This window comes from Lytechinus pictus, chromosome 3 (assembly GCF_037042905.1).
Source record: "Lytechinus pictus isolate F3 Inbred chromosome 3, Lp3.0, whole genome shotgun sequence".
NCBI classification, from domain to species: domain Eukaryota; kingdom Metazoa; phylum Echinodermata; class Echinoidea; order Temnopleuroida; family Toxopneustidae; genus Lytechinus; species Lytechinus pictus.
In genome coordinates, this window is record NC_087247.1 from 12,381,158 (window position 1) to 12,400,835 (window position 19,678).

At 36.4% G+C, this 19,678-nt stretch overlaps 1 long non-coding RNA gene across 2 annotated transcripts in view; it reads right to left on the reverse strand.

Annotated features, from left to right (window-relative positions):
- Positions 1–4,453: 4,453 nt before the first annotated feature.
- LOC135153524 (uncharacterized) overlaps positions 4,454–19,678 on the reverse strand; it is a 37,627-nt gene continuing 22,402 nt past the window's right edge. For both annotated transcript variants that reach the window (XR_010292921.1, XR_010292922.1), the window contains 5 exons: positions 11,612–11,836; positions 10,370–10,594; positions 9,688–9,879; positions 8,972–9,194; positions 4,454–6,509 (listed from right to left, as the gene is read on the reverse strand). This is a non-coding gene — a long non-coding RNA (uncharacterized LOC135153524). The remainder of the gene's footprint in view (positions 6,510–8,971; positions 9,195–9,687; positions 9,880–10,369; positions 10,595–11,611; positions 11,837–19,678) is intronic.

The window sequence follows — 19,678 nt, forward strand, 5'->3', positions numbered from 1 at the left end:
AATGATAACAAAAGAGAGCATACCCCTCATTAAAAAAAGATCAAATTTTCAGGAATGTGAGTGCAGGGATCTGTTTCATAAAGATTATTGTATCTTTTCCAATTTTAGTTCAAGTTGCAACTGCTATGGCAACAGGGCTCAGCAGCCAATCATAATCAAGGTTTAAACGGTAGTTACAATAATGGCAACATTACCAAAGTTGTATTTCTTTTTGAAACAGGCTCAAAATCTTCACAAAAATAAATTTTTGTAACTCAAATAATAATTGAAGAATTGAGATAACAGGATATCTTATCTATCAAGTCCATGAAACATTTGTTCATAAGGAAGCAACATATATGTATAAATATATTCATCAGCATACCCATAAAGGGTGTACTTAGTAAACTCACATTTTGGGGGTACATGTACAAGTAAAAGTAAAAGTGAGCAAGTTACCAACAATGAATACAATATAAAAACTAAAAAATAATGGGTTCACTACAAATGACAAAACTTTCTGGGCCTAGTACACATGCATACTATGGTTATTGCATACTGCCACAGAATGTTCAATTCAAATAATATTTCCTTAAATATTTTGGCATATTCTGATCTAAAATTGTCATTTTATTACAGCGTTAGACGAAGACCTTAATTCAACCAGACTTCAAAATGTGTTTTTTCATCAAGAAACTATTCCTAACATTTTCCATCATTACACGCCTCATGGCAAAGTAATATTTATGATATTAAATGCAATTCAGTTAAATGTTGCATCATAGTCATTATGATTTGCTAGAATAAGTATGTTCTTGTTCTTCTTTCCAAACAATATGGAATTTATCAGGGTTTTAGATATCTTAAGTACAGTACTTTGAGCAATCCTGCATTTTTTGATCAAGAAATCTAAAAAAGGTGATTTACAAATACATTTAACAATAGTACTGTGCTTTCACAATATACAAACTCATTCAAAGATATATTGTATATCTGTGATAAACTCTACGTGTATATCTTTATCTGGTGGTTACTTTCAACAATTTCTAAACCCCAACAGAGTGAAAGTTTGAATAATTATTGCCAAATTATGATAAAGAAAAAAACACACCAACGATTTATCAAATGTATATCGTACATACATCGGAATTCAATAGAATTCTCCAATAGAAGAATAAATTTAGCTTGGACCTGCCCCAACAGTTAAACAAGTGTCTTACAATACACATGAACATGTTCATGCTAACATATAATAACATAAAATAATTCAGGCTTTGAGAAAGTAAAGAGGGAATTACCGTATTTGGCTTAGTTTGGAGTGGCAATATTTCCAAAATTTCCAGTCCAACTTCGTTCAAATAATTGCCTCTTTACTTCCTAAAGAAACATATATATGTTATATTTGATATTGTATCCTATTTTTAATCTTTCCTTGTTGAATCATCCCTAATCTGGACTATAATAATCTAGATTGCGCACTGCGCTTTCAAAGCCTGGTTGCGCTTTAACTGATGAGCTCACTGTCCTAAAGCCATCGCGCTCAATAGAATTTGATTAATATCTGCGCCGATGCATCACAGGTCTTCCCAAAGAAAGACAGCTCGCTGACAGGCACTTCGCATGATTGCATGATCTATTCCAGGCGAGAGGTCTAGAATGTCTATTTAGGTCAATTTAGTCTACATTCAGTCCAGATTGGTTACACATCAGCAACAACCACATGTATTGTAGATTAACAGCTAGCTAAAAGAAGGGATATAAAACAAATATATCAGACATTTCTTTTAAACAGCATAGTAGGAATCATCAATCCTCGTTTAGATTTTCAACATCACTATTTAATTTGAAATAGAAATTGCAAGACCATCCTTGGATCAATAATTCCCACTACACTTTCTGAAAACCTGATATATTTGTGTACAAGAGTGGATTCATAACTCAAAGTGCTGCCATTGGCAAGCCCTTGATTTTTGTGACTTGTTGGTTGGCATATACACATATCCAACCAAGGAAACACAGCAAGAAAATGGCCAGTTATCAAATCTTCAACATGTTCTGAGAATAGTTGGAATATTTCTGGAATCCACACAAAACTTCAACCTGATTATGAAATTTATCAAAATCCTCCCAACCGAAAAAAAAAATGATGAGAAACAATAAAGACTTTGATTGCATTTGCAGTTTTCCCATGATGCATCATGAGAACTCTAGTAAAGCTCTTCCCTACTGGATCCGGTCATTCCCCATGGATCATACAGTGGTCAACATGAACCACAGAATTTAGAAAACAACAGATAGGACTGGTGTTGCAGGGCAGCACTGTGAATAATGAATCCACTGCACAATATTTCATTAAAACAACACAGAGATACTGGCCTGTATTCTCAAAAGAGGTTTAAATTGTACCATGGTACAAAACCAACATTTATGCAGCTTTTAAACATTATCATGCTTAAATTAGGCACCCTTTTTGCCAAAAGTTTGCATTTACATGTATCATTGGACTTTTCTAAGTGTACGCAATGAAATACACATGAATATTTCGGCAAATCTGCATAATTCATGGTTTTGTAATCGATGGTGCAATTGAAAACTCTTCTGAGAATCCGGGCCAAAAATCCTGAGAAATATCAAGTTAACAACGCTGGGGCCCGTTTCACAAAAGCAACATAACCCCAGCATGAAGCGATCTCTACGGAAAGCCAAGCTAGACAATAGTCGTTCATGAAAAAACTATGCTTTCCAGGTACAAAGTCTGTGCATCTGCATTTTCGTCCATTCATTGTATTGAAAAGCTTGGCTTTCCATAGAGATGGCATTGGGATGTAGTTATGATGCTTTCAATGCAACAGGCCCCTGAAAAGCTACACCTTCTGTACAAGAATGTATGTATTTATCACCTCAAAGAAAGCTGAAAAATATGAAAGCAACTAAAAAGAACTTTTTCAGGCATACTACAATTTTGGAGAATAGAGGAAATGACGGACAACTGTAAGGTTCTAATATATGCATCTTAATTCTGAGATATGTTTTGCACGTAAGCTCTTATATTTTGGGTAGATTACTTGGTGCAAAATAAAGGTTCCTGTGAGCACCTGTTTTTTTTTCATTTCATTTGCAATCCTAAATGGTTGCAAAAGATGTAAGAATACCTTATTTTGAGGTTCTTTGAAGTTACTTTTATACATTTAGCCTTATGCAAGTTACAACAAAATACAGGTCTAGTATATTTCAGATGGTACACTTGAATGCATAACGTAATACCAATATCCATACATCTACTTCACCATCAAGGCCTATTCAAATACGGTGAAACAAATACTCTGCAACAATTTTCACGTATGTTCACATAGTGCAACAAACCACCTCAATGAAGTTAGTGGATGTATATTAAACATTCACCCTTGATTTATAAAGGAATGTTAGTCCAAAGTTACACAGATAAATAATATTCGTCACATGAGAGTGATTGATCTTAAGATTTTTGCAGCAAGGTGGCATAAAAATGAGTCATTTTGGCTCACATGTTTTTAGCAGAGTATTAATTTCAATGTTTGAACAGGCCTTCCTACGGTGATCAGACCTTTGATCTACCAACAACTATTCCTTCATTTAAAGTTAAAGGGGCAAGTCAACCCCAAGAAAAAGTTAATTTAGGTAAATATAGAAAAAAATCAAACAAGCCTAATGCTGAAAATTCCATCGAAATGAGATGCAAAATAATTTCACAAAACAGTTATATACACAACACATTGATATGCAAATGTGAGAGTTGATGTCACTCACTCATTCACTACTACTTTTGTATTTTTTTGCACAAATCATACCATATTTTATTTTTTGCAGGTGTTAGTAAGGAAACTCTTCATCGAATCAAAATAGGTTGCATCAATGGCAATTCTAAATGTTCAGGGCGGTATCATATTTTGTTGCACATCATAATGAGGAAAAAGTTAAAATATTTCACATTTCATATGATAAAATACAAATGACATAGTGAGTGGCTGACGTCATCGGTTTCCTCATTTGCACACTGTGCAGATGACTATCTTGTGAAATTAAGCAAAATTTAAAAATACAAATTTGATGAGGTTTTCAGCATATAGCTTACATGATTTTTCTCTTTGTATTCACATCAACTTTTTCTTGGGGTGGACCTCCCCTTTAATGACTCTGATTCTGAAGACACAAGTTAAGGGTAAGCATTGTGATACGCTTTTGGTTTCAGAATAATTTAGTGATGTCTAAATCTTGAAGGGGATAAAAAAAAATATGACATACACTGAGCCCTGTTGCATTAACCCGATCTTAACTAGGCTCTTTCAGACCAGGATATAGGGGGGGGGTCAATTTGACCCCCCCCCCTCAGATCTCGGCCGCTGATTGCTGCAAAAATTTGCATGCGCATAGGGCCAGATATAAACTATAAGCCTGTATATTAAAATTTTCAAAGAATTAATTTTTTATATTTTTTAATCACTTATGCAAATAAGCATATGAAATTTGCCCTAAATTTGGGTTTTTGACTTTAACTCAATTTATATAGCAAGTAGAATGCTAATTTTTGGTGAGAGTATCAATTTTTACAATTCAAACAAATATCTACAAAAAAATTCAAAAAATACAATTAATTTCTTTTATTTTATTTATATTATTGTTTTTTAAATTCTTATGTATTTCTTGGTTTTTTTTTTACCTTTGTTTTTTCCGATGAAAATTTTCAGGGACCCTATTGCGATCATAAATAGCATAAAATAAATCCATTTGAACCAACAAAAGTAAAAATAATCATACATTTATGATTTTTGGTTGAAAAACACAATTTGCATTGACTTTGTACACGGAATCACGTTTTTGAGCAATTTTGGGTCTGACATGCAGTTACAAAATGTGTCATTGCGGAACCCCGTACCCGGGCGTCGCAAATTTGGTCTCAAAAGAGGCGCAATGAAAGTAAAAAGTCAGCGGGAGGCGCGGTCAAAAATACTCGCGCGACGGCATAGTGACAAAATTTGTCGAGGGGGGGGGGGGTCAAATGGACCCCCTCCCCAGTTTAATAAGGGTTAAACTAGCATTGCTTTTAACTTAGCAATTAATGGTGAGGTCATGGGATATCTTAACAATGATATAAAAATGCATAAAATTTACCAATTACTCTTTTTTGTTTCAGGAGGATTCTTTAAAGGTCACGTCCACTCCAACAAATAGTTGATTTGAATTAAAAAAAAGAAAAGTCAACACTAGCACATTGAAAATTTTATCAAAATCTGATGTAAAATAAGAAAATGATTACATTTTTATTTTTCAAAAAATATTTATATGCGCAACAGTGATATTTCATTTTTTTGGCCATATTTGACAATAACAAGACTTTTCATCAAATCATAATAGGTTTAATACCTCAATGGCAACTCTACATGGTCAGGGAGAATTCAAACATTCTTTCACATTATGAGAAAATAAAGATATTTCATATTCGTATATAAAAAAAAGAAAAAAAAATTGTGAGGGGTGATGTCATCAGTCTCCTCATCTGCATACCAGCCAGAATGCGCATATAACTGTTTTGTGAAATTAAGCTAACCTTCAAAATATCATAACTTTCTTATTTGAAATAAAAATTTGATGAAATTTTCAGCATTATGCATGTATGATTTTGTCTTTTCATTAAAATTAACTTTTCGTTGCAGTGGACTTGTCCTTTACGAAAGTTGGTCTCATGTTCTCAATCTTGATCTCTGATCTTCTGTTCAGCCCACCGCACACTATGTAATCCATCTGCGACCCAATTTTTCAAAACATCATATTTTTGCATTGAATATGGAAGTTTAAAAAAGTAAAATGATCTTACAAGAAGTTTTAAACAATGCCAGGAATATGAAAAACAAAATATTGTTTCACTGCAAATCGTATTGTCTGAGTAAAATCCAAACTGGCTTCAAATTGTAGCCGATGGTAAGATTTGTATGACATCGCTATGATTTGGAATTTAATTTGCTTTTATTCCTTCAAAGGAGGCTCATAATTGATTGAAATTTTAATTTTGATATTCGTTAAGAATTGTAAGTTGTAATGTTAAAAGATTGAACGCTATTACAATTTTTTCCCAAAATTGGATCGCAAAAAAATTGTGTAGTGTGCGACAGGCTTTGTTGATCTGGGGCCTGTTGCAGAAAGAGTTGCATTTGATTGCAAGTCAAAATATCAAGCGCAAGTCCCGAATACGGGTGCTTCATTGGCTGAAAATCAAGTTGCGCAATATTTTTTTAGTTGCGTTTGATCGCAACTCTTTCTGCAAGGGGCCCCTGGAGCTGCAAGGCATGATCTCAAACCTTCTGGTCTTGAACACAATACTAGAAGTTCTCTTGGAAGGGATCAATAACAAGCACAAGGAGAGCACCTTCCAGGCAATCTTTGTCATCTGTCACACCTCCTGTTGATCATGAGACATCTGTTGTCATCCGTCGCCTCTGGAATGATGTGACGTTGCATCCTTGCTATCTGGTAGCTTTGCATGCAGCCGTAGACCTCTGTAAAAATGGAGATATTGGTAGGATATGAAGTTTGCTAAACGTGCATTGAAAACATTTTCTTTATTCCATTTTTTTCTTTGAATATACATATGTTCTGGATGTGCTGTTGACTAGAAAATTTGACCTTACATCTTTAAATGACACACATGTACGACCTTGATCATATGACCTGAATGATCAGTGACACTTGATTACCCTTGTGTCAAAAGTCCATGAAATAGGTCCTTGTATTTCAAAGTTATGATGACATTCTAAAAACTTAACCTTGGTTACGATTTGATGTTGACACCACCGCTGCATCGGAAAAACAGCGCCTATTACATTGCTCTGCTATACAGGCAAGACTGTATAGATGGGTCAATATATGGTTTGACCCGGAACAAATTGCAACAAAAGGTTTTTCAATCTGGCAGTATTTGACCTCAGGAATAACATACTACAAATCTACCAAAATATGCATCCAAGATGGCTGCCATTCACTGAAAATGGATATAACCCACTCATTATCCACTCTAAAATCCTATTTCGGTTCATATTCCATGGTCCAGGGGGTTATAAAAGTTTGTTGATACAAGTTAGTGTGAATATAAGCACTCTGGGTACCTGGAATATCCAAGATGGCATCCAAAATGGCTACCGTAGGCTAAAAATCCATAGTTCATCTATTACTTAGTTTAATGGCTTTAATTTGGTTTCTATTCGATGGTTTTAATGGTGAACTAGTACATCGGGACAAGTTACAAGGACAGCCAGTGGTCTGGTGTGTTAAAAAAAATCCAAGATGGCTTCCAAAAAGGGAGTTTAAAATGGCTGTTGATACTTAAAATGGACATAGCTCATTTCATATCCACCTGGGAGATGAGATTTAGGTGTCTAGACCATGGTTTCAATGGTCAAATAATACATTAGGACAAGTTGCAAGGACAGTCAGTGGTCAAGCCAACTTGGATTTTAAGGTAAAATTGATAACTGCATATTGTTATAACCAATCCCAAAGTATTTTTTGACCCTTGAAACCCTTGTGTAGACACCAAAATAATATACCTCAGGTGTATTTTTAATGTTCTATTTCCACTTTTAAGTAACAGCAGTCATTTAAGACCCCATTTTTTAAAGCCATCTTTGATTTTTTGACATAACTAACACCTGAAAGTTCTTCCCACTTGCCCTAGTGCATTATTTGACCCTATAAACCATGATTTAGACAACAAACTCATATTCCCCAGAGAGATATTGAACAATATATGTCAATCTATATATAACATCAGACAATTTTTTACGACATTTTTGGAAGCCATCTTGGAATTTTGGACATACTAGACTAGTCATTGTAATTTGTCCTAATGTATAATTTGACCCTTGAAACCATAGTTTAGACACCAAAATCATATCCCACAGGCGGATATAAAGTGAGCTATGCCACTTTTAAGTATTAGCAGCCATTTTAGAATCCATTTTTGGAAGCCATATTGGATTTTGGGACATACCAGGGCACTGACTGTCCTTGTAACCTGTCCTTATGTATTATTTGACCCTCAAAACCAGTAGTATAGACACAAAATCACATCTCCCTGGCCGATATGAAAGAAGCTATGTCCGCTTTAAATATCAACAGCCAATTTAAAATCAATGTTTGGAAGCCATCTTGGATTTTTTTTGTCATACCAGGTCACTGACTGTCCGTGTCACTTGTCCTAATGTATTATTTGACCCTTGAAACCAGTGGTTTAGACACCAAAATCACATTTTCCAGGCCGATATGCCAATGAGCTTTGTCCGTCTTAAGTATCAGCAGCCATTTTAAGATCAATTTTTGGAAGCCATCTTGGATTTTTGGACATACCAGACCACTGACCATCCCTGTAACTTATCTGAATATATTTGACCCTTAAAATTATTTAATAGAAACCAAAGTAAAGCGGCGTAAATAAGTAATAGATGAATTGTGGATTTTTAGCCTACGGCAGCCATTGTGGGTGCCATCTCTGATTTTCAAGGTACCATGGAGTGCTTATTCACTCTGGCCCGTATCAACAAATTCTTTTACCCCCTAGAATATGAACCGAAATAGGATTCTGGGGTGGATAATGAGTGAGTTGTATCAATTTTCAGTGAATGGCTGCTATCTTGGATGCCATTTTGAAAATAACCACTTTCCGGATGGTGATTTTGGTAGGTTTTTGATTGTTACTCATTAAGTCAAATAGTACCAAAAACCGTTGAAAAACCATTTGTTGCAATATGTTCTGTGTGAGGGTATTTTTGGTTGTATATTGACCCATCTATTAATCAGAATGTGGAGGGTAAAAAAAATACAATACAGGCATGTAGTTTGTGTGGCACAGTCAGGGGCCAAGAGCTGAAAGGCACGAGCCATCAAAGAGACCCCCCACCCCTCTCACCCCCATTCCCCATTTCTTTATTAGTTGTTTGTCCATTTACAGTTGAATTCAACATACCTCTCTTCGATGAGTTCCTTGGCGGTAGGGAATAAGAAGTTCTTCAGAGCACATGGCAATTGCTTCCAGAGAGTCTCTGCATGTATAGGAGGACGTGTGAGGTTTGAAAGTGATCTGTAGCTTGCTTCACGAGGAACAGCCTAGCTTGGGTGATCTCCCTCCTTGTGTGTTGTCTTGCACCTCTCTGGGGTCCTAGAAGTTTTCAGTTGAATCACTGATATTCCTGCATAGAACAATGCCAAACTTGACAACTGTATAAACAGTGATTCTTAGGGTAGATAATACTCTCATAATGGGTAGCAAAAAGTTAAAAGAAAGGAATCATGAAATATTTGTATTTTAAAGTTAAACTTAAATGATATTTAACCTTAAACATATGACCTCAGACCCATTCCAAGTGATCAGTGACACTTGATTACCCTTAAGTCCAAGTTAAAAAATTTAAACTTGTTTAAGATTTGATGTTGATGCTGTCATCGTAAAAGCAGTGCCTAAGTCTTGCTCTGCTATGCAGATGAAACAAAACTCAGGTATTGGAGGATAAATAAAATAAATTATATATAACACAGGCTTGTAGTTTGCATATGTATGGCACAGTCAGTGGCCATGAGCTGAAGGCCATGCCTCATCAAGCATTCCCCCCCACCCCATCTTCCATTCCTCATTTATCAATTTCTCAGAAGCAGCCAATCTATTTACAGTTAAACTCAACATACCTCTCATTGACGAATTCCTTGGCGGCAAAGATAGAACACATTCTTCAGAGCACATCGTTATTGCTTCCAGAGATTCTCTGCATGCACAGGAATGACATGTGAGATTTGAAAGTGGTCCGTAGCTTGCTACGTAAGGAACTGTCATGCACTTCTCTGACGCCCAGAAGTATTTTAGTTGAATCATCGATATTCCTGCACATATGATACAATGCCAAACCTGATACTATGTATAACTGTAAACAAAGATTCTCTGGGTGGAAAATGATCTCATAAAGGGAAGCCAAACTTGAAAAAAAGGAATCAGGAAATATTTTTTTCTTCAAAATTGCCCTCAAATGACATTGAATATATGACCTGAAACTCGTACCAAGTGATCAGAGGAACTTGATTACCCTTAAAGACAAGTTCAAAATCTTAACCTTGTTTAAAATTGATGTTGATGCCACTGACAGAAAAGTGGTATCTATATGTATTGCTCTGATATGCAGGTGAGACAAAAATCAGATTCTGGAAGAGAATCACAAAACTTATTATAAAATACAGAATTATAGTTTGTATGGCACAGTCAGTGGCCGAGAGCTGAAGGCCATGCCTCATCAAGGATTCCCCCACCCCCTCCCCCTTTCCTCATTTATCAATCTCTCAGTATCAGCCAATCTATTAAAAGTTAAACTCAACGTACCTCTCATTGATGAATTCCTTGGCGGCAAAGATATAACACATTCTTCAGAGCACATGGTTATTGGTTCCAGAGATTCTATGCATGCACAGGAATGACATGTGAGATTTGAAAGTGATCTATAACTTGCTTCATAAAGAACAGCCTAGTTTGGGTGATCTCCCTCCTTGTGTGTTGTCTTGTGCCTCTCCGGGGTCCCAGAAGTTTTCAGTTGAATCTCTGATATTCCTGCACACATAAAACAATGCCAAACTTGACAACTGTATAAACAAAGATTTTTAGGGTAGATAATAATCTTATAATGGGTAGCAAAAAGTTAAAAAAGGAATCAGTAAATATTTGTATTTCAAAGTTAAACTTAAATGATAGTTAACCTTGAACATATGACCTGAAACCCATTCCAAGTGATAAGTGACGCTTGAGTACCCTTAAAGGTCCCCTGACAAGAAGGAACAGAATACTTTCTGTTCATGTGTATGAGTCTTTACTTCACCAAATTATGTCCTGCTGGGTTTAAATGTGCAACATATAATTTCAATATTTTTTTTTCATTTGTGTGCAATATGCTAGGCCCCGCCTCCTTAAAATCCACTAGATAATTTTTTGCCTCTTGTGATGTCACAAATAAGCATAACAATATACAAAGCAATGTGACTTGCCATACCTATGTGCCATTGCTAACAATGACAAGTCTTCATACAATACCACCTCACAAACAGTAAGTAAATGGCAGTTTGAATGGTTGCTTTGCAGGCCCTAGTGTTGTTTGAAGACTTGTGACAGGGCGGGGCTTAGTATACTGCAGATAAATGCAAGAAAAATGAAATTAAAAATATTGAAATCATATGATGCACATCTAAACTCAATACGTAATAATTTTAATAGTGAAGTTGAGACTTGTACACACTAACTGAATATAACATGAATTTGTATGTCAGAGGATCTTAAAGTCCAAGTTAAAATATTTAACCTTATTTAAGATTTGATGTTGATGCTGTCATTGTAAAAGCAGTGTCTATGTATTGCTCTGCTTTGCAGGCGAGACAAAACTTAGGTATTGGAGGATGAATAATTTTTTTTATATAGGCCTAAATTACAGGCTTGTAGTTTGTATGTGTATGGCACAGTCAGTGGCCAAGAGCTGAAGGCCATGCGCCATCAAGGATTCCCCCCAACCCCTCCCCCATTCCTCATTTCTCAATTCTTCAGTAGCAGCAGATACATTTACATCTAAACTCAACGTACCTCTCATTGACGAATTCCTTGGCGGCAAAGATATAACACATTCTTCAGAGCACATGGTGATTGGTTTCAGAGATTCTCAGCATGTTCAGGAATGACGTGTGAGATTAAAAAGTGGTCTGTAGCTTGCTTCATAAGGAACTGCCTAGCTTGGGTGATCTCCCTCCTTGTGTGTTGTCTTGCGCCTCTCCGGGGTCCCAGAAGTTTTCAGTTGAATCTCTGATATTCCTGCACATATGATACAATGCCAAATTTGATATTATATCCCTTGCTTAAGATTGTTGTATTGAGAGTGTACCCAAGGAGAAAACAAATAGTTTAACTTGGAAAAACGTTTGCCATGAAACTACAGCTACTACATACCATAGCTGAATTTTACAACAGCTGCTCATGCAAGGTATTCTGGAAGCATCAAGTAGGTTCCTCCTTTCCTGTTCTTCAAGGAGTCAGGCCAAGGGGAGTACTTTTCCCCATGATGCTGTACTTTCCCTACATCAATAACTTCATCAAGCATCCGAGCGTCATCTTGGCTGTACGATCGGTAACCTACATGTATATGTTGGGGTCATAGTCTTTGCTGATGATATTGCACTCCCTAATAGCAATGAGCCTATGGAACGACAACAGATGCTGAACATCACATTTCAGTATATCCAGGAGTGGAAGTACAAGATCAACCCCTCAAAGAGTGCCATCATTGTACTTAATCAACATCTTCAGAGCAGTGGTAACTGCAAGGTTAGTATAGCATACTAACTTCGCAATAGTATGAGTGGGTAAAAGGTAAAGTTCATGCTGCTTTGAGAGAACAGGTGGACAGAGGAATCTCCCAGAAGTCATCCCTGAAGTATTAGAGGGGAAAAACTGAACGCAAGGTGGAGGTACTGTATCGTCTCGGTCCAGTCCAGGATGGCTTGAGACAAGCAGTGCTATATAGAGCACAGCTCATTTCTGGGAAAAAGGCCTATCTAGTATAGGCAAGAAGATGCAAGATTGGAAAGAGTGTGAACTCTCTTTGTCCCCTCTGAAAGCTTGAAGAAGAGACACCTGATCATTTTTTAGCATCCTGCATCTTTCTTGAAGTTTTTAGAGATGATTTCATACTCAATGTCAACGAGATAGTAAAAGATTATTGTTGGTATTTGGAGCATTTTTATAAATAGAGTAGCTGTTAACTATAGAACGAGAAGAGCAATGTGAATCAAGAGCAAGAGGCAAGTGAAGGTGCTGCAAACAAGCAACAACCTGAACATGATGCAGAAGGAATGCAACCAGGAAATGCAATCATAACACATGCCCAGATTCCTGGTACTGTGGTAAAATAAACAGAAGACTTTTCCTCTGAGAAACTGCATGCAGTAACAAATCAAGATATATCCATACTCCTCTTTAATATCCAAGGAGGTAATGGGAATAGAAAGAGCAGTCAACCTAAATAGGAATAACATTCCCAAACGCTCCAGCGATCTCGAAAATCAAAGCATGGGAGATGAAGTCACCATCAAGCCAGATTCCCGTTAGGAGTGATGTTGCCCCAGGGACCTTGACACATCTTCAGACAGTGTCGAGGTCCTGAATGCCATCACTCATTCCCACCAAAGTGCATCGATGCACTAGAATAATCTGGAAATTACCAAAACATGGAAAATAAAAAAAAACCCAAAATACAATAGTTAAGGATTGACCTTACCTTAACAAACTGGGTTCAAGATATGTTCTCCTTATAATACGAGAGTTCGATGGGATCGTTCAATAGAGGATCAATTTTTGGATTTTGTCCGAATCGCCATGTTGAAGGAAATGAAAAAGATGTCTGCGCATGCGCACATGAATATTTATAAGATGTCATCACTGTTAAGGTTTAATGAATATGCATTACAAGAATAAAGAAAACTTAAGGCGAATCACAAACTTGCTTTTCAATTAAATCGTGAGTTAGGTATTTCAATACTGGATATCTATTTTGCTTGCATTTAACATAGAAAAAATACATTATTTAAAGAAAAATTAATTTCTTTAAAACTATATTTATCTCAATCTATATATGAACAAAAATAATTATGCGTTTACAAAATACATTTTTTAAATTAGAGTTGCGGAATCTAGGTCAATATTATCAATATTATCGACATCGACGTCAGAAACAAAGTTCACGGTGTAAATATGGAGGGATCCGGAGTACTACAAGAACTTGAAGAAGAGTTTGGAATCAAATTAAAGGTGCCCCAAGAAAAGGCGCTGGAAGAGGCCAAAAGAGGAAATGATAGTTTAGTGATTCTTCCTACGGGTTATGGAAAAAGCATGTGCTTTGCCCTCCACCACAAGATAATGGAGAAAGTAATAAATCACGAAGAAGAACCTTCAGGCGAATCTCAAACTTGCTTTTCAATTGAATTGCGAGTTAGGTATTTCAATACTTGGATATCAATTTTGCTTTCATTTAACATAGAAAAAATACATTATTTAAAGAAAAATTAATTTTTTTAAAATTATATTTATTTCAATCTATATATGAACAAAAATAACTATGCATTTACAAAATACATTTTTTTAATTAGAGTTGCGGAATCTAGGTCAATATTATCAATATTATCGACATCGACGTCAGAAACAAAGTTCACGGTGTAAATATGGAGGGATCCGGAGTACTACAAGAACTTGAAGAAGAGTTTGGAATCAAATTAAAGGTGCCCCAAGAAAAGGCACTGGAAGAGGCCAAAAGAGGAAATGATAGTTTAGTGATTCTTCCTACGGGTTATGGAAAAAGCATGTGCTTTGCCCTCCACCACAAGATAATGGAGAAAGTAATAAATCACGAAGAAGAACCTTCAGGCGAATCTCAAACTTGCTTTTCAATTGAATTGCGAGTTAGGTATTTCAATACTTGGATATCAATTTTGCTTTCATTTAACATAGAAAAAATACATTATTTAAAGAAAAATTAATTTTTTTTAAATTATATTTATTTCAATCTATATATGAACAAAAATAACTATGCATTTACAAAATACATTTTTTTAATTAGAGTTGCGGAATCTAGGTCAATATTATCAATATTATCGACATCGACGTCAGAAACAAAGTTCACGGTGTAAATATGGAGGGATCCGGAGTACTACAAGAACTTGAAGAAGAGTTTGGAATCAAATTAAAGGTGCCCCAAGAAAAGGCACTGGAAGAGGCCAAAAGAGGAAATGATAGTTTAGTGATTCTTCCTACGGGTTATGGAAAAAGCATGTGCTTTGCCCTCCACCACAAGATAATGGAGAAAGTAATAAATCACGAAGAAGAACCTTCAGGCGAATCTCAAACTTGCTTTTCAATTGAATTGCGAGTTAGGTATTTCAATACTTGGATATCAATTTTGCTTTCATTTAACATAGAAAAAATACATTATTTAAAGAAAAATTAATTTCTTTAAAATTATATTTATCTCAATCTATATATGAACAAACATAATTATGCCTTTACAAAATACATTTTTTTCATTAGAGATGTAGAATCTAGGTCAATATTATCGACATCGACGTCAGAAACAAAGTTGACGTTGTAAATATGGAGGGATCTGGAGTACAACAAGAACTTGAAGAAGAGTTTGGAATCAAATTAAAGGCGCCCCAAGAAAAGGCGCTTGAAGGCGCTGGAAGAGGCCAAAAGAGGAAAAGATAGTTTAGTGATTCTTCCTACGGGTTATGGAAAAAGCATGTGCTTTGCCCTCCACCACAAGATAATGGAGAAAATAATAAATCACGAAGAAGAACCAGTGTAAACTGGACCAGTTTGACCAGTAGAATTTCAACTGGTAACTCTGGAAATTGCAACATCAGTTACTTGTCTTACTGGTTATATTTGTCCACATGAAATTAGACTGGATACATACATACTACATACCATAGCTGAATTTTACAACAGCTGCTCATGCAAGGTATTCTGCAAGCATGAAGTAGGTTCTTCCGTTCCTGTTCTTCAAGGAGTCAGGCAAAGGGAAGTACTTTTCCCCATCATGCTGTAAACTCCCTACATCAACAACCTTATCAACGTCTGAGCATCATCTTGGCTGTACGATCAGTAACCTACTTGTATATGTTGAGGTCATAGTCTTTGCTGATGATATTGCACTCCTTAATAGCAATGAGCCTATGGAACTACAACAGATGCTGAACATCACATTTCAGTATATCCAGGAGTGGAAGTACAAGATCAACCTCTCAAAGAGTGCCATCATTGTACTTAATCAACATCTTCAGAGCAGTGGTAACTGCGAGGTTAGTATAGCATACTAACCTCGCAATAGTGTGAGCATGTAAAAGGTAAAGTTCATGCTGCTTTGAGAGAACAGGTTGACAGAGGAATCTCCCAGAAATCATCCTTGAAGTATTGGAGGGGAAAGTCTGAACTCAAGGTGGAGGTACTCTATCCTTCCGGTCCAGTCCAGGATGGCTTGAGACAAGCATTGCTATATAGAGCACAGCTCATTTCTGGGGAAAAGGCCTATCTAGTATAGGCAAGAAGATGCAAGATTGGAAAGAGTGTGAACTCTCTTTGTCCCCTCTGAAAGCTTGAAGAAGAGACACCTGATCATTTTTTTGCATCCTGCATCTTTTTTGAAGTTTTTAGAGATGATTTCATACTGAAAGTCAAGGAGATGCTAAAAGATTATTGGTATTTGGAGCATTTTTATAATAGAGCAGCTGTTAACTACAAAACGAGAACCTATCGGACATGAGAAGAGCAATGTAAAACAAGAGGAAGAGGCAAGTGAAGGTGCTGCAAACAAGCAACAACCTGAACATGATGCAGAAGGAATGCAACCAGGAAATGCAATCATAACACATGCCCAGATTCATGGTAATGTGGTAAAAGAAACAGAAGACTTTTCCTCTGAGAAACTGCATGCAGTAACAAATCAAGATATCCATCCTCCTCTTATCCAAGGAGGTAATGGGAATAGAAAGAGCAGTCAACCTAAATAGGAATAACATTCCCAAACGCTCCAGCGATCTCAAAAATCAAAGCATGGGAGATGTAGTCACCATCAAGCCAGATTCCCGTTAGGAGTGATGTTGCCCCAGGGACCTTGACACATCTTCAGACAGTGTCGAGGTCCTGAATGCCATCACTCATTCCCACCAAAGTGCATCGATGCACTAGAATAATCTGGAAATTACCAAAACATGGAAAATAAAAAGAAACCCAAAATACAATAGTTAAGGATTGACCTTACCTAAACAAACTGGGTTCAAGATATGTTCTCCTTATAATACGAGAGTTCGATGGGATCGTTCAATAGAGGATCAATTTTCGGATTTTGTCCGAATCGCCATGTTGAAGGAAATGAAAAAGATGTCTGCGCATGCGCACATGAATATTTATAAGATGTCATCACTGCTAAGGTTTAATGAATATGCATTACAAGAATAAAGAAAACTTAGGGCGAATCACAAACTTGCTTTTCAATTAAATCGTGATTTAGGTATTTCAATACTGGATATCTATTTTGCTTGCATTTAACATAGAAAAAATACATTATTTAAAGAAAAATTAATTTCTTTAAAACTATATTTATCTCAATCTATATATGAACAAAAATAACTATGCATTTACAAAATACATTTTTTTAATTAGAGTTGCGGAATCTAGGTCAATATTATCAATATTATCGACATCGACGTCAGAAACAAAGTTCACGGTGTAAATATGGAGGGATCCGGAGTACTACAAGAACTTGAAGAAGAGTTTGGAATCAAATTAAAGGTGCCCCAAGAAAAGGCGCTGGAAGAGGCCAAAAGAGGAAATGATAGTTTAGTGATTCTTCCTACGGGTTATGGAAAAAGCATGTGCTTTGCCCTCCACAAGATAATGGAGAAAGTAATAAATCACGAAGAAGAACCTTCAGGCGAATCTTAAACTTGCTTTTCAATTGAATTGCGAGTTAGGTATTTCAATACTTGGATATCAATTTTGCTTTCATTTAACATAGAAAAAATACATTATTTAAAGAAAAATTGATTTCTTTAAAATTATATTTATCTCAATCTATATATGAACAAACATAATTATGCCTTTACAAAATACATTTTTTTCATTAGAGATGTAGAATCTAGGTCAATATTTTCGACATCGACGTCAGAAACAAAGTTGACGTTGCAAATATGGAGGGATCTGGAGTACAACAAGAACTTGAAGAAGAGTTTGGAATCAAATTAAAGGCGCCCCAAGAAAAGGCGCTGGAAGAGGCCAAAAGAGGAAAAGATAGTTTAGTGATTCTTCCTACGGGTTATGGAAAAAGCATGTGCTTTGCCCTCCACCACAAGATAATGGAGAAAATAATAAATCACGAAGAAGAACCAGTGTAAACTGGACCAGTTTGACCAGTAGAATTTCAACTGGTAACTCTGGAAATTGCAACATCAGTTACTTGTCTTACTGGTTATATTTGTCCACATGAAATTAGACTGGATACATACATACTACATACCATAGCTGAATTTTACAACAGCTGCTCATGCAAGGTATTCTGCAAGCATGAAGTAGGTTCTTCCGTTCCTGTTCTTCAAGGAGTCAGGCAAAGGGAAGTACTTTTCCCCATCATGCTGTAAACTCCCTACATCAACAACCTTATCAACGTCTGAGCATCATCTTGGCTGTACGATCAGTAACCTACTTGTATATGTTGAGGTCATAGTCTTTGCTGATGATATTGCACTCCTTAATAGCAATGAGCCTATGGAACTACAACAGATGCTGAACATCACATTTCAGTATACCCAGGAGTAGAAGTACAAGATCAACCTCTCAAAGAGTGCCATCATTGTACTTAATCAACATCTTCAAAGCAGTGGTAACTGCGAGGTTAGTATAGCATACTAACCTCGCAATAGTGTGAGCGGGTAAAAGGTAAAGTTCATGCCGCTTTGAGAGAACAGGTTGACAGAGGAATCTCCCAGAAATCATCCCTGAAGTATTGGAGGGGAAAGTCTGAGCTCAAGGTGGAGGTACTCTATCCTCCCGGTCCAGTCCATGATGGCTTGAGACAAGCATTGCTATATAGAGCACAGCTCATTTCTGGGGAAAAGGCCTATCTAGTATAGGCAAGAAGATGCAAGATTGGAGTGTGAACTCCCTTTGTCCCCTCTGAAAGCTTGAAGACGAGACACCTGATCATTTATAGCATCCTGCATCTTTCTTGAAGTTTTTTGCGATGATTTCATACTGAAAGTCAAGGAGATGCTAAAAGATTATTGGTATTTGGAGCATTTTTATAATAGAGCAGCTGTTAACTACAAAACGAGAACCTATCGGACATGAGAAGAGCAATGTAAAACAAGAGGAAGAGGCAAGTGAAGGTGCTGCAAACAAGCAACAACCTGAACATGATGCAGAAGGAATGCAACCAGGAAATGCAATCATAACACATGCCCAGATTCATGGTAATGTGGTAAAAGAAACAGAAGACTTTTCCTCTGAGAAACTGCATGCAGTAACAAATCAAGATATCCATCCTCCTCTTATCCAAGGAGGTAATGGGAATAGAAAGAGCAGTCAACCTAAATAGGAATAACATTCCCAAACGCTCCAGCGACCTTGAAAATCGAAGCATGGGAGATGTAGTCACCATTCAGCCAGATTCCCCTGTTAGGAGTGATGTTGCCCCGGGGACCTCGACACGTCGTCTTCAGACAGTGTCAAGGTCCTGAATGCCACCACTCATTCCCAACAAAGTGCATCGATGCACTAGAATAATCTCGAAATTACCAAAACATGGATAATAAAAAGAAACCCCAAATATGACAGTTAGGATTGACCTTACCTAAACAAACTGGGTTCAAGATATGTTCTCCTTATATTACGAGAATTAAATGGAATTGTTCAATAGAGGATAAATTTTTGGATTTTGTCCAAAATTGCCATGTTGAAAGAAATGAAAAAGATGTCTGCACATGCGCACATGAATATTTATAAGATGTCGTCACTGTTAAGGTTTAATGAATATGCATTACAAGAAGAGATAAGAAAACTTCAGGCGAATCACAAACTTGCTTTTAAATTAAATCGCGATTTAGGTATTTC